Genomic DNA, 16,506 nt, shown 5'->3' on the forward strand with positions numbered 1-16,506 from the left:
TGTCCCCTTTGGGAGACAAAACTGGCTGACTTTGTAAGATGGGGAAAAATTTTTAAATTTTCCTTTTCCACTTATTTTGCGAATCATTTTCCCAAATTTTTTAACCGATACATAAATTAATTTTGAAACGTAAAATCCATATTTTTTTCTTTTTTGTTTTATATTCTACAGCTTTTTCTCTCAGAATCTTAACTGATTGTAGTTTTCTTTCGTCGCCGTATATTAACTTTTTAATGGCCGCCTACGTTTTGAACAGCTGTCTTAAACTCATTATACCAAGGGTTATTTTTATGTTTACCATTTCTGAAGTTTTAGGAAGGACTTGTCAGCAAAATCGGACAGAAAACTAAAAACCCTCAATAGTCATAAAAATTAGTAAAATTCTCCAAATCAAATCATTTTTACATAGCGTTTTAAATTTCTCCATCGCTTTATTAAATTTGAAAAAAGCAGGGGGGCGATGGGGATTAAATATTTGAAATATAATTGGAAAATGGTCACTACCATCAAGTCATCCGTAATTTTTCCCTTCAAAATCAAGAAAGAAAGAGTTCGGGGAAAAAACTGTCAAATCAAGCAAGAAAAGTTCCTGTTGCGGGTGAAGGGGGTTTTTGGGTTTATCATTTAATAAAAAGAGGGGGATTTTTTTCAAAAAAAAGTTTTAAAAAAATTTGACCCCAGGTTGCTGTCAAACAGCCCCAAAATTTAAAGAGACCATTAAAAACTCCCATAAGCCAAAAAGGTTTGGTATTTGTTTTATAAATCACCGATTCAAGATTTTGTTTAAATTTTGGGGGGGTATGTAAATCGAAAAGATAAATTGGTCGATGTAAAGTTAGTTTTATTCAACGATTGAATCTTTATTTAAACAATTTTTTCTGTGCCGACATGCATTATTAATAATTAATGTACCACCGAAGCCTATCATTTTATTTATGAATTAACCGAATAATTTTTGAAAGTATTTTTTGGGCCGTTTCCCCTTTAAAAAAAAGTTTCACTAAGGCACTAATAAGGATTAAATTTTTTATAAAAGAAGGAGAATTTCATTAAATTTGCTTTAAGTCTACACAAAACCACTGGGATAATTTTACTTTTTCCCATTAAACACGGTAAAAAAAAAAATAAAGACGGAAATTTAAAGTTTTTAGTGTTTTTCTTGATTCAGGAGAGGGAACCTTTTTGTCTTCCCCTCCTTTGTGGTAATTACACTGGACGGAGGGAATATGGCGGTCTCATCACCCCCCCCCCCCCCCCCCCCCCAAAACCCTTTTAATCAAGAGGGAACCGGTTATATTTCGGATGGGAAAGTTTGATCCCTTTTTTCCCAAACCCCCTAGTTTTTTTAAGTCAATTTTTTTTTTGGGTGTTTGACCACCCCACGTGATTAGAATTTTTTCTTTGACGACTGCGAATTTTTGTAGTTGGGAACATGTTGTACAGCTGGTGGGAGCCTTGTTTAGCACTGCATTTGAAATACGGGGCTGAACAGGGTTTTTCTCAAATTTTGTCTTTTCGTTTTGAGCATTTGAAAGGGCACGGAATCATTTCTAGACGCATCAAAAACATTGAGTAGATTTTTTGAGTTAGATTTTGTTATGGAAAATATTTCTGTCAGGATGGAATAAATTTTCATTGGGCAATTTTCTAGCTTCAGAAATCCAATGCCCTGGTGAATTTGAATGGAGAACTTCCTTTTTGATTTCCATGCTTAGTCTCGAGACTTGGCGAATGGGCCCCCGCAATTCACCAACGCAATGGATACTGCAGGTGTCATGTTCAGAAAAGCCTCTGGCAGCACTTTGGGGAAATTTATCACTTTACAGTTCTTTTCATTTTGGCCAAAATTGAAACAATTTTAAATTGAAGAGGATTGGAATGTAATGAAACTTTTGTACGAAATAGCCAATGTTAAACAAAGGGAAAAATGGAACGCCAAATGTTGGGTGTATGCCTTTTGGATTTCTTTGCCTATTTCTTTTTTATGCGTCAGCAGCATGACGTTTTCGCAGCAAGTTTCTCCACAATTTCCGTCTCCGATACTCCTGCAAGATCGACAACAAGATCCACTTGCTGGGTGGTTAAAAAAAAGCGCAGCCCCAAATAAATTATTGGGATGCGCTGCTTTGTCAACCTCCACACCGGGCCCCTTCGCGTTTCTTAACTGATTTTGGAAAACCACGACACTCTGGGGTTTTTTTTTCCCCAAACACAAAAGGAAGATACTTACATTTTAAATGTTTTGTCGGTGGATGAACAGAAGAAATCAGGGGAAAAAGTGTTTTAGCCAAATGGGCATGAGAAAAAATCCACCTTCCTTGTCGTCAGAGTCGTTTTCCGAAAGCGACGTTTTTTTTTATTTTTATTTTCCCTCTTAAATGTTTCAATTTATCACTCCGCCCCCCCCCCGCCCCGGAGTCCAACAAGGGAACATGTAAACCCCAAAACGGGAAAACCAGCTTTACATGTTAGGGGTACTGTATGAATACTCGGGCCCGAATTTTGCAATCTTTTTATATCCCCCTGTATTTCAGAAAACCTAAGGGGGTTGAAGGATTCTACTTACCCAACCATTGACCCTAACCACCGCCTTGGAAAAAATGGAAAACATAACATGAGGGGTTTTTATCTGGTGAACGTAAAAAATGAAATTTGCTGAGCGCAGAAGATATGCCAATAGAGAGAGACATTAGATTTTGTATAACAAAAAAATTTTCAAAAGTTCAGAAAAAGAAAACCATAGATGTAATTTAAAGGGAAAAAACAAGAGGGGCAAACGTAATTAAAGAGATTTCCTAGGGGTTGGCTACTACCGAGATCGTAACGGGGCCAAACACCGCCAAAAACGTCCCACCCCCCGAATCAGAGGGCCAAAAAGGTATTTGGCCCCCACATTCCGGAAAGAGAAGTATACATGTAAAAAAGTACACACACTCCCCCAATGCCAGGGGGACTTCAACACCAGGACCCCTCTTCCCCGCTTACGGGCCGCCACCCACGGCAAACAGTGGCTCCATTTTTGGGGAGCGTACCCCTCTGCATGGAAACAGCCGCATTTTTTTTTCCCCCCCTTGGGGGAATTTGGGGAAGGGCCTTAGATGGAGGAATCTCGGTTTTAATTAAGAGAGGTTCTCTATACTATTTCAACTTTTTAAGCTTCAAAGATTTTTGATTTGAATTATCTCGTCACTATGGGGCTTTGTTTTTGGGGGTTTAAAAGGTTGAAAAACAAAGTTACAAAGACCTCCATTTGGAATCAAGAAAACTTTGCTAACACTTCAGAGGGTAATTTATTTTCAGAATATTCCTGAGGTCAAAAAAAATTATAACGAAGTGGGTCAATTTTGAAAAACATTTTAACCCTTTTTACACTGGGCAGAGATTTTGCCTTACAACCATGAGACCCTGACACCGCACAAACATGTAGCATTTAACCCTCAGTATCTTTTTTGGGAAGCCCCTTTTTAACAGTAAAAGTAACTTTTTTTTATTGAAATTGGCAATTCATTAAAGAAATTTTGCCCGGGAAGGGTTAAAAATCTATCTTTTTCATAAATTGGTTAAAATGGTTGACTGTATGAAAAACTACTCAAATTAATACTTTTTTAAATTATCTTTGTATGAACTAACGGGCATTTGGACCTTTGTTTTGTTGTAAAGCACATTTTTCCCTTTTTTGCCCATTCTGTTTGTGAATAGGCATATTATTCTCAGATAGGCTGAACTCTTGTTAGAATTTAGAGCAATAAATACAAAGAACTTGTAAACCATCGGCTGCTGTTGCAAGCAGAATAGAAAAAACCATTTTTTAATGATATTCTTTGAATATATATTTTTTAATGATTGCATCAAGATGGCTTCTTATATATGTAGTGTTCATATTTGAGTGTGGTATCTTATATCAAATGTAGTCTGCTAAGGTTACATCAAATTTTCTGAACAATACCATTCCTTTACACCACATTCAAGTTACAAATTTGAGCAATATACGAAATTACAATTATTTCTTTTGTACTGATCAACATCTAAATAAATTTTCACTTTTGCATACGACAATTGATATTATAAGTTTCAGCTCTGTCATACATGATTTGTCAATTTAATTAGCTTAAAAGAGGAGTGCATTTTATGTGAATTTTATAAATACTTGCTTGTTGTTTCTGTTGTTGCCTTAATTTGTTGTATGGCTATTTTATATCGGATTACAGGTGTATTTCTCGTTCCTCATTGTTGGCCATACTCATGAGGACATAGACGCTGCGTTCAGCAAAATTTCGAGATCACTGAACAAGAAATCAGTAGAAACATTATCAGATTTACTTCAGTGTATACCAAATGTAGGGAGAGTTGGTGAAGCTTATGATGTTAAAAGTTGGCTTGGAGAAAACATTTGTGATGTAAAAGGAACCCGTGAACCTCTGCATTACAAGTTTGTTGCCAGTGGTAATAATGTCAAGGTGTTTTTTTATAAAGGTCTCCAACACACATTCTGGAAACAATTAAATGGAAGAGGAACATTTTTACGAAAAGTGCCTAGCGGAAATCCCAAACTTCTGAAGCCAGACTATTCAAAGTTTGACCTTAATATAGAAAAATTTAAAAAAACTAGTGTCTTCGGTAGAGGGGCTTTTCTCAAGAAAAGTTTAATTGGTGGGCTGACTTTATCCCAAATGTGAAAACATATGCTTTACAAAATACACCCAAACGAGAATTGATAAATGTCCTTCCAAAGCAGCCTCTTTTTCCCAAATCCAGGAAAGGTACTCTGTCTCTGCTTGATCCAGATTTGAATAAGTTACTGGAAAAAGAACCTGCAGAACCTGAGGTAAGTTAATCCTCCACAGAGTAGTGCATGTATGTTTAATAATTGATGACTAAAAGATAGAGAAATCAGCCATGGTGTATATATAGGATTTTGTCAGTTTGACAATGTCAGATGAAACTGTGGAGCAGTATGAACGAAGATAGTCAGAAATGCCTGCAAGAATTATCTGGAGTTACTTTACATTTTAGCTCATCTGAGTTTTTGAAAAAAAATGTCATCACTTGATCGGTGTCGGCGTCGGCGTTGCCTGGTTAAGTTATATGTTTAAGTCAGCATTTTTCCTAAACTATCAGAGGTATTGCTTTGAAACTTGCACACTTGTTCACCATCAATAGCTGACCCTGTACAGCAAGAAATAAAACCCCATCCTGCTTTTTGCAAGAATTATGGCCCCTTTTGAATTTAGAAAATATCAGATTTCTTGGTTAAGTTTTATGTTTAGGTCAACTTTTCTCCTAAACTATCAAAGCTATTGCTTTGAAACTTGCAACATTTGTTCACCATCATAGGCTGATTCTGTACATCAAGAAACATAACTCCATCCTGCTTTTTGCAAGAATTAAGGTCCTTTTTGGACTTAGAAAATCATATGTAGAACAATTTTTCTATTATACAAAAAATCAGATGAGCGTCAGCACCTGCAAGGCGGTGCTCTTGTTTAACTTGTCTTAGACTTTGTTGCCATTTTTAAAACATTAATGAACAAGTTTAAGTTAGTTTTATGCCTCAAAATTTTGTGAATGAAGTTTGAAGTAAAAGGTCAATATATGCTTTATATTAACAAAATGTATGTCGGCCACAAACTTGCAGAAGGCTAAATAAGCTGATAAAAGTATGCAGTCAGTGTTGTTATATTTAACCATAGTATATTTATAGCAACTGGATGATGACTTACTTATAACACATATTCAGAACTATTTTAAATTGTTGTGCTATATTGTAGTCTATATAGATAATAACAAAATGTAAGAATGATCTTTTTGACATATATTTCATCAGTATTCTTTTGACGATTTTATTGCTTCAAAACACATTGACTCCCATATATTTTACAGCTAACTTGTGAAAAGGCAACATTGAAAGTTCTGAAGTCTAAAAAAAGATGACTGCAGAAGACGGTGAAAGGCAGTGTTAAGTCAGCAGGAGGTATGAATGTATTTAGTTCATTTTGACTGAAAAGTTCTGTTCAAGTTGTAAATCCGTATTATATTCAGGTTGAAAAAAAGTTCTTGTTAACGTACTCGTAGGTAGTTGACGAAAGTCCACACCTGGAATGGATGGAACAACTAATTTCCAGCCGAGCCCACAACCGGCATCATATTTACCTCCGCTGGAAACAGTACCAGTTTAAGTAAATCACTCAGCACTGAACACTAGTCGGGATATCAGCTGCAACCGGGAATCGAACCCAGACCGCTGGCGTTGTAGTCCAACCAATCCACTGCTTCACTGCCTCCATATAGTTTCTTAGCTTAACTGAGCACAAAGTGCTCGGAATGAGCTATTGTGATCACTCACTGATTTTTTCTTCAAATTTCATTTCTGAAACCATGTGGTGAACTGAATGTTCCTTGTGTAGTCTTCTCTAAAGGTTTTCAAATCGTTCTGCTTGGTAGCATATAGATTTAGAACAGAACAGAACAGAAATTTTATCTACAACTTTACTTGAACATAGAAGTTCATCGTCACATATAACAACATCTGCTTAACCACTGATAAAATTATGAAATAATTTCACACAAATGGTTCTTGTTTAACCCTTAATGGAGATTGTTTAATTTATTCCGATTTATCCAAAAACATATAGAAAAAGACTGCATCCTTCAATCCGTCATTTGTCCATCATTCTGTCCCTCACACTATTTGTCCAGTCCTTAACTCTGCCATCCATAAAGGGATTTGAAATAATTTTGCATAATTATTCATCATAATAAGACTACTGTCATGCACAAGACCCAGACGCCAAGCTTTAAGGTCAAGGTCACACTTAGAGGTTAAAGGTTAACATGGTCTGTTTCTTTTCTCTGCCATGCATGAAGGGATTTTAAAATTATTTTGCATAAATGTTCCATATAATGAGGTGACATGTTGTGCCCAAGACCAAGACCTCTAGCTCGACATGGTTAACATGGTCTGTTTCTTGTCCGGTCAAAAATGCTGCCATTTATCAAGGGTTCATAATTTATTGACATAAATGTTAATTTATCATATGCAAGACACAGACCCTTAGCTCCAAGGTCGAGATCACTTTTGGACATTTTTGGTAATCTATTTTGTCTGGTCTGTAACTGGTGTACATAAAGATTCACCTTACAAGACATTGTGTCATGTGCAAAGGTCAACAGCACAGGCACCCGTGTTAACTTTCTTTTTTTTGTTCATGAAATTACCTCCCTTTTATTAATAAAAAACCCAAAAAAAAAAAACAATACATTAGTTTTTATATCAGTTTTTCCACTAATATAAAAATTAAATTCTGTTTCCAGTTAGATGATAGATAGATATACATAAGCTATTAACAATTATTGTAGAATGCAAACTCAGACACAAGTTATAATTTAATAATTTATATAGGTAAATGCAGCATTGCTATCGGTGCTAAAGATTAAGTTGTATGTAGTGCAGTTCTACATTGATCGATAGTAGAATTTACTATTCCACATTTACACAGTATATAGACTCTCTGTACGCCCAACCGGAAGTCGCCAAAAACTAGGCGTTCAGAAATCAAAACACAAATTTTTGCTGTCGTGGATGGCTTGGATTTTCATTGTTTATTTCGTTAATATCGCATAAAGTAAGTGTATTTTTTAATTTACGTATTGTTTAAGAACTACTGTTTACGTAGATACCAAATACGCCTGTAAAAACTCTCAATACACTTAATTTCAAGTCAAATCACTGTGAGTATCTGTTCGATTTTGTAATCAAACTATCAATTCTTTGAAATATATGTATCTTGAGCCTTTGCAAACAATTGAAACCTTTGCTACTTTGTAGACAAATATCTTACGCATCGATAGATACTAGCATGGCTCTATGGTAACGAATACGTTTTTAGGAAAATGTATTTTTCTGAGACATGTATGCCGATTACACTGTCCCACTATTCGATACATTACTGGCCCACTAATCGCAATTTTCAAAATCCGGACTGAACGCTTAGTCGAAAAACTGTACGCCTATTCAAAACTTCTTTTTATTCTAATATTTCAATGTTTTGACTTTGTTTATGATAACCAACAGTTAAAAAATAATAGTTATGATTTCTTTCATTTTCGTAACAGTCATGGACCAGTTCATAATTACTGCAGTTTCGATTCCACTTTTCGTAAAGGTTAGAGTTTATTAGTAAGCATTTATCAAACTAAATTGGTCTAGCGCGGCACAGCCGCGCGACTTTAAATCAATTTGGTAAATGCGTACTAATAAACTGTAACCTGAAAGTGAAATTATTTTTTGTAATAATGACTAAACTCTTTAAACATAAATCACTAATGCATCATTCATGCAATCGTTACGTGGCACAACTCTGTGTTTGATCCATTTCCAGCATCTCAGAAACTTGTTCGGACTTTACGACGGGGACTTTATAATCATTCACAGAAGAAACAGTTGTCCTCGGCGCGGTAACTTGTAATTTCTGTTTATTCTAATATCAGGCTCCAAAGCAACGCTGATATCATTCAAAATCAAGCAGATCGAAGCTAACATCTAATTTCCTTTTCGTTTTCATTCATAGTTAATGCAGTATTCGCTACAGAACAAACTGAAAATGGCCGGGCTGTTCTACATGTATAGGTAATTTAAATAAAGCTAACACCGTCTTGGAAAATAAATTTAATTGGACACTTTGACTGTACAAAGATATCAGGTAGACAGCGCGTGTGTCTGTAAGCGGAGCTTAAATTCAAAAAATAATTTCAAGTACAACACCGTGAGTGACTTTGACCTTAGGTATAATGGACACAGTCCCTGCATAAAAAGGCTTTGTTTGTATGCTGCACAATGTTTATGTGAAGTAACAGTAAGGTATAAGCAAATGTAAAAAATATATTATTATATAATGGGCATTTTTTGACTGAATGCATCGCCTTTTGCTTTGATCAGCTGGGTTTTTGGTGAAAATACGTTTTAATTTCATGTAATAATGTCTATTTAACGACAATGTGTTGCAGAAACATTTATCATACATTGAAAAATACATACAAGAATATTTATTTCAAATAGCTACAGAAAAAAACATAAAAATTCTTACTACCGACAGCTTCCAAAAATTTGGAAAACGAAAGTGAACGTCTAGTTTTTGGCGACTTCCGTTTGGGCGTACAGAGTTGGGCGTACAGAGAGTCTATTCACTGTGGTTTACATTTACCTAATGTAGAAACTGTCTTACCTTGAGTCACCAAAAATACACAAATTACCTTCCCCTATATTTATTTAGTAGAAACCTTTGAAATATTCATGTCAAAAAACAATGGCACTATTTCAAAATAAGTTTACTGTTGTTTTCTTTGCATCACCGTCAACTAAAACTGTTCAAGCAAGCAGGCAGTGTATTTTACTCAGGTGAGCGTTCCAGGGACATCATGTCTTTCCTGTTTTAAAAAATAATATAGTACAAACTTAACCTGATGAAGATTTTATATACCTTCAAAAAATTATCCAGTTAAAGTAGACATGGATAATTCTTATGGGTGGTGTCAAACAAATTCGGAGTGGTAAATATATTAAAATAGAAAAAATGGAAACTCCATAGGTCGCTCAACACAACAAAAACGAAAATGTTGCAAGCTCGGTTTGATTGAGCCTGTTCATGGACGGTAGTGGAAATGCATGCTACCGTCCACGCCCTCTAGCCACGGGTTGAGCAGAACTCAACATTTACACATGCTAAAAGTACAAAAAACAATTTAGAGACATCCGCAGATGTGTTCATACGGCGATGCACATGGAACCTTCAATGCTACACTAGTGTGTAATTCCATGAAAAGCGGCGTATGGTCCCCAGTTAAAATAATGGGTTTGCCCTAAACGAGAAAACAATGAGCAGAACTAAACAAACTGGAATTTAGAAAGGGGATCTGAGGTTACGGACATGGTTCTACTGTATATTATTTTGATTCTAATGTTTCAAATATAATTCATGAAAAATGTAATATTAATTTTTTTTATAATTGATTAGCAGGAACTTATATAAGAGTATGATAATATGTGTTTTTGATTTGTTTTCATTTTTATAGCACAGGTTAAAAGGAAACAACATAATCAGAAACAGAAACAAGGGAAGTCAAAGAACAAAAATCATGGAAAATTTCAGAAGTCTTACAAAAGATGAGAAGGTATTACTATAAATAATGAATATAGTGTTAATTACTTGCACAAACATTGTGATATCAAACAAAGAAGCTTCGCTGAAAGTTGTCCATCCATCTATCATGTAATTATAACATTTAGGGCTGTTACTTTGTCTGCAATGAAGGGAATGGAATACAAATCTTCAAAGTGACATTTATGTCAAGATTAGAAATGTAAAAGCTAAGTTTCAGCAAGAATTTCATGCTTAAAACTTAAGTAATGCGCATTTAAATTTGACCTGAAACAGAACTTGCCTAGATCTGCTTGAATATGAATTATTGTTTGATTGTTACTATTGTGATTTTTCTTTGTATTTTCAGGGTAACAGAGACAACAGAATAGAATGATGATCATTCCTATTGTAGATGATATCAAGAAGCATATCTGGTTGATAATCTTCTTTTATCTTGTAAACTTGTCTTTCACTGCTTTGTTGCTGTTTTTATTTCACTTGCTTTATCTTATTACAACTATTGATGCAATTGTACAACAAGTAAATGTTCTATGGGAAGTTCTGCTGAGGAAACACATAGGGTGTCAGTTTGTACATAGAAATTCTGCACAGTTTGTGATAGCATAATTTGCCTACCATTTCGAAGTAGAGCGAACAGTTTTTGCTCAATAATTTGAGAACTACTCGACACTGAACATTCATATTCGCCATTATTCGGTATAATGATTGGGAATATAAAGTTGATGTGTTTTATTAACACCTCATGAATTATAGAATTTTATGATATTTTTTTGCTGATACAGCATGTTATAATTCTATACCTATTTTTCTCTTCTATTCACATTTGTACCATTGAGACACTGCTTTCCATACTGAAGGATACAAAAATCTCCTTATTGATTGAACGATAAAACTATTGACTGATCCTATTTTTAGGCTGTTTGGTCAGAAAAAAATATAGTGTAAGTCCTACCAGCCCAGACCACACGTCACAGAACCCGCCAAGTAACCCTGTAACTTGCTTATTAACCTAAATTTCTTGAGTTACTGTCTGTCTTTTCCATAGATATTTTTTAAGTATGGGGAAAACCCCAGATGACTGCCTGCGTACCAATTGCTACAATTTACTGACCATATATTTCTGAAGAGGGCGCCCTTCAAAAATCATCTTGTCTGTAACTGTTTCAGTTCATAGTAATTTTACACCTTAAATTCAGGTTGCCCGCTACTTATGTGCATACATGGTCCCAAGTTTAATACAATGCATATTTTCTTTTTAACCCAGGTTCAATGAAAATCAATTTAAAATATTAATATATGTTACAGTTTTGTTAGCTTATAATTCATCGTGCTGGTGTTGCTCCGTGCTCGAATGGCTAAGATCGCTAACTTCAGATCACTTGCCCCTCATTGAAGAGGGGTTGAGCTTCACTAGGGACGTTAAAATCTTCATGTGAGTAGGCCATCCAGCTGGCTTACGAATGTTGAGTGGTTCTATCCAGGTACCAGCCCGTATTGAAATAATACATGGAGGGAGACCTAGTTTTTTTCACCATAAAAGCTGACATGACCTATGATTGTGCTGATGCAATTTTAAATCCAACAAAATAATAAATAAATATAATCCATAAATTACTTAAAGAATACGACCGCCCGATTAGCTTTATATGGACAGTGGAGAGCAACGGATTGCGGGGTCGTGAGTTCGATGCCTTGGCGAGGCATACGTTCTTCATGATGATTTGATAAAAGACATTGTGTCTGATTTCATATGTACTCAACCTCGGATTCATACAGGAAAGTACAAAATCCTTAGGAGAACCCTGGCTCATAATAGGTTATATAAAGCTGTAGAAATACATTTAAATGTTTGTCCAGAAATTTAATTTAATTTAATTTAATTTATACGTAGGTGATGAGGAAGGGAGAAGATCAAATGATTATGCTAGGGGTGAGGAAGATGACCCAGATTTACCAATTATGGTATGTAGTGTAAAAATGATGATGATGCTTGCAATTGCATTCTGGTCAACATGAAAGTGTATAAAATAATGATATTTCGTTGATTGAAAATATGCATTCAATCAGTTTATAACTCATCTGAGCCAAAGACTCATGATGAGTTTTTTTGACCGCTTGATGTCCGTCGTCCATCTTCCGTGTGTCACCAATTTGTAAAAAAGTTCCTTCTTCTTAAAGATAATTTTAGAATGCCTAAATGTTCAAGGCCTAGGCCGTCGATACATGATATGTAGCATTGCCAATTCATTCTCTAACAAGATTGTTGTGGAGAAAAGAAGGCCCATCTAGGGGGCTCCATCTTTTACCCAGCCTTAAATAATTTAAAATGGGAAACAAAATCTTTTAAAATCCTCTGAAACTGCAAGGCCAAGGTTTTCTAATGTTTAGTATGTTGCATTGCCTAGTAGTCCTCTACCAAAATATTTCAAATTATGCTCCTGTAATGAAATGATGCCTTGCCTTGTCCGGGGAGTCATAAATTTTACACAGACTTATGGCAAATGACCTTACATATTTTCTTGTATGAAAGTTCAAAGACTAGGCCTTTGATATTTGGTTTGTAGCATTGCCTGGCTGTTTTCTATTCTAACAAGAATGTTCCTTGGGTGAAAAGAGGTCCCGTCCCGGGGTCATTTGTTACATTAGTTGTATAGAACAATACTTGTAAAAATATCTGATAATAATTTTTTGACTGTTTTGCTATAAAAAAACCTGATGACCCCAGGTAGGGTTACTTGTCTGATCTTGACCTACTGACCTACTCTTTTATTGTTTTAAGATACACATTGAAAGGATGATATATACAGTTAAGCACAGAGATTCAGTGGCCATGAATGTGACATACCGACCTACATTCTTAATATTTAATCATCAGCTAAACACTTGAAACGTTTCACTTAAATTACTCAGATGAGGGGTAGAGGTTCATCATGACCCTCTTGATCATCCAATATTCACTAACTGGTTTTGTACCTGTCAACAGTGCAATCACTGCATTTCACTTTCTGCATTTAAAAAACATTCGATGGTGTTAAATGTGTTTCACGTCAGTTATTAATCCCCTGCCACGATTGGTGGGGTTAACAAATGGACTCCTTCCTTTCGTTTATTCGTATTAATTTTGTATCCTGTCCATAATACGTAAACCCCTTGAAGGATTTATATGAATTTCGGATCAAATGATCATCAAAAGAATGTATAGAACTCTTGAGTAAGACAGGGCGGCTCAAGATCAAGGTCACTTCTCTAAGTTAAATTTTGAGCCTTCCATATTGTGTTTACTCTTTAACTCTTGAAGCCTTTGAAGGAGTTTTGTCAAACTTTTTCAAGACGATGTGATATGCACGACATATAAGTCAGATTGTTGGCTCAAGCCTCAAGGTCAAGGTCACAACTCAATGTCAAAGTTTAAGCCTGCCATTTTCTGACCGCGATGTATCTCCTAAAGCCCTCAAATGGGTTTAAGTATGATCTTTTCGACGGCTAGGAAATAGCTGTCTTTCAGACTGCCTTGTTTTATTGAATTCGGTAAAAATAATTTTTCTGACTTTCTAACACCTCATTCGCTTGAAATGTCAGAAATAAAGACAATATTTGTTTTGATGTTTTAGGTTTATTTTCAAAATTATAGTAATTATATGGGAAAAATAAACAAATCGTATAAACTGAAACAAATTGTAACGTTTGGGTCTTAAACGCAAATGTTAAACTGGAATTTACTTAATGATTTCGACTGTGGTTTTACGTGATGTTGCACATTCTTAAATTGAAGTTTTAAAAGTGCGAGTAAGATGACCTTTTCATAATTGTACATGAGTGTATTAAATACTGGCAATACTTGCGATTCCTATACAAACACATTCTTTTCAGGTAAAGATAGAACGCCTCAACAAAAGATTGAAAGAAAAAGTATCAAAACTTGAAGACGATTATAGAGTAAGTCACACGTATCATCTTATCCATATAAATAAAAGAACAGTACTTAGTGGCATATTTGCCTTGAAAACCGGTACATAGCCTATTTATTCCACTAAATTCAAAGCATTATCTTATTATAAACAGCTGAACAAAGTATATAGAGAGTTGTGTACTACTCCCCTAAGATTTTCTTAATAAGCTGCTGTCTTAGGGTATTCATCACCATATTGCGTTTTTTGTTTTGATGCAGTATGTTACTATGTAACGGTACATATTACACTACAATTAAAACTTGAGATTCTGAAAATTGTTCAAGTGCACCAGATGATCGACACAGGCCCATTTAAGCACGAGAACATTCCTTACACTTTCCATACGCTTTGTATCTTGTTTGCAAAACGATCCAATGAATTTCGATTTTTTTTTCAGAAAGAAATTGATGATGCAACAAGGGAGTTGGCAGAAAGACTGAAAGATAAAATGAAGGTTTGTTCGATACAATATTAAAATAGAAATAGTTTAGTTGGATTACGAAATGGTATGCATAGTATGTAAAGTTAAACAATGTGTGCCATGCCATTTGCATATCGAAATTTGTCAGCTGTGCAACAAATGTGGCAAATAAATTGTTTTTTCTTGTTATTATTTATTTGATAATTCCACGTCTGTCCTATATGAATCAGAAATTGATATAAAGGGCTATTGGAATACGTCAAAATTATTTTCGATTTTGCTATACCAATAATACTCTGCTAGTTTATATACAAGTTTGGTCTGTTTTAAGGCAATCAGTTAAATTTAATAAATGTCTCTTACGTTTCATTTCAGTACGATTTAGGGATTTCCAAATTATCCTGGAACTTCCCTGCATGTGTAAAGTGTGTTCCATTTTTGGAGTATGTTAACAGACTATCAACCATTTACTATATTTCTGCTTTTTCTAATGTTATTTATCCCGACATCTGTGCAAACTACAAACTGACCAATGGTAAACTTGAATACTGAAACACTAATGCTTTTAGCGAAAAAAAAACTATTTGGAATACCTATTTAGTTGCATACAGAAGGAATCTAAGTAACAATTACAATGTATGATTGACACTGTCTCTGCTTCCTTTCAGGAGAAAAAGAAAGAAAGGGAGGCCGCCTTCGACAAGCATCTGTACGAGTCCAAGTCGGTCTTTCAACCTTTTAATAAAAGAAAGTAAGAACTAGGATCAGTTGCAACTTTTAACAGCACGAAAGTCATCGGGCATGGGGGATTTCAGATGGGTTTTGCCATTATTGGTAAAATCTCCGGAAACGCCAGTTTGATGTGCAAGCATACCATTTCTGGTACTAAGAAAGAATGTGACGACCTACCATTTGGTGCCAAACATGCGCAAAATAAACAGTTCTGTCATGTTTGATCTAACTTTTACAATACCAGATATACTAGAATAGCAGTAATTTCTAGCAAGATGTGTTTTAACACTATAAAATCCGACTGTTAAATGTCATTATGAAATAAGTGCTGTTGCTTGACCTAAAACACCCAATGTGAACAAACAGAGTTAAAAATGATTTTGCTATAAATTATTACTTAAGTCTTCTGCTAACTTTAAATTGTCAACCATGGAAGTAGTCCTATTTTGTCTTAAGTGGCTGCTGTCATTTACTTTTTGACCGGATAGCTTTCTTTGGATCTTCTTTAACATCCGAGTCATAATTTTCAACGTCTGTTGTCTTTTCGAATTGATGAAAACGAAAGAAGTAGGAGCTGATTTGTTGACCAAGAATTCATGTCTCGTAAACCTTCCCGACAGTCTCATTTCCTCCGCTGCCACAAAGGGGTCGACTTTGTTAATGTCACTTTATCAGTGTTAAAATTCTTTCATGAAGTCTTTTTGTTCGAAATTGAAGCTGATTCTACATTTTGTTTCTCAAATTACTCATCCTTACACAAGTGTAGTATTACTTTCAGCTATACTCTCATTATTGTTGGGCAAAGGAGGAATTTCTTTTGAGTGGTCCATGTTGAATAAAGTATCGGCATATACATGCTTAGCCTTTATATGTTCAAATAGAAAAAGTGGAAACTCCACAGGTCGCTCAACACAACAAAAACGAAAATGTTGCAGGCTCGGTTTGATTGAGCCTGTTCATAGACGGTAGTGGAAATGCATGCTACCGTCCACGCCCTCTAGCCCCGGGTTTTACACATGCTAAAAGTACAAAAAAAAACAATTTAGAGACATCCGCAGATGTGTTCATACGGCGGTGCACATGGAACCTTCAGTGCTACACTAGTGTGTAATTCCACGAAAAGCGGGGTATGGTCCCCAGTTAAAATAATGGGTTTGCCCGAAACGAGAAAACAATGAGCAGAACTAAACAAACTGGAATTTAGAAAGGGGATCTGATGTTATCGAGCCTGCACATCACAGGAACT

Source organism: Mercenaria mercenaria, chromosome 17 (assembly GCF_021730395.1).
Source record: "Mercenaria mercenaria strain notata chromosome 17, MADL_Memer_1, whole genome shotgun sequence".
NCBI classification, from domain to species: domain Eukaryota; kingdom Metazoa; phylum Mollusca; class Bivalvia; order Venerida; family Veneridae; genus Mercenaria; species Mercenaria mercenaria.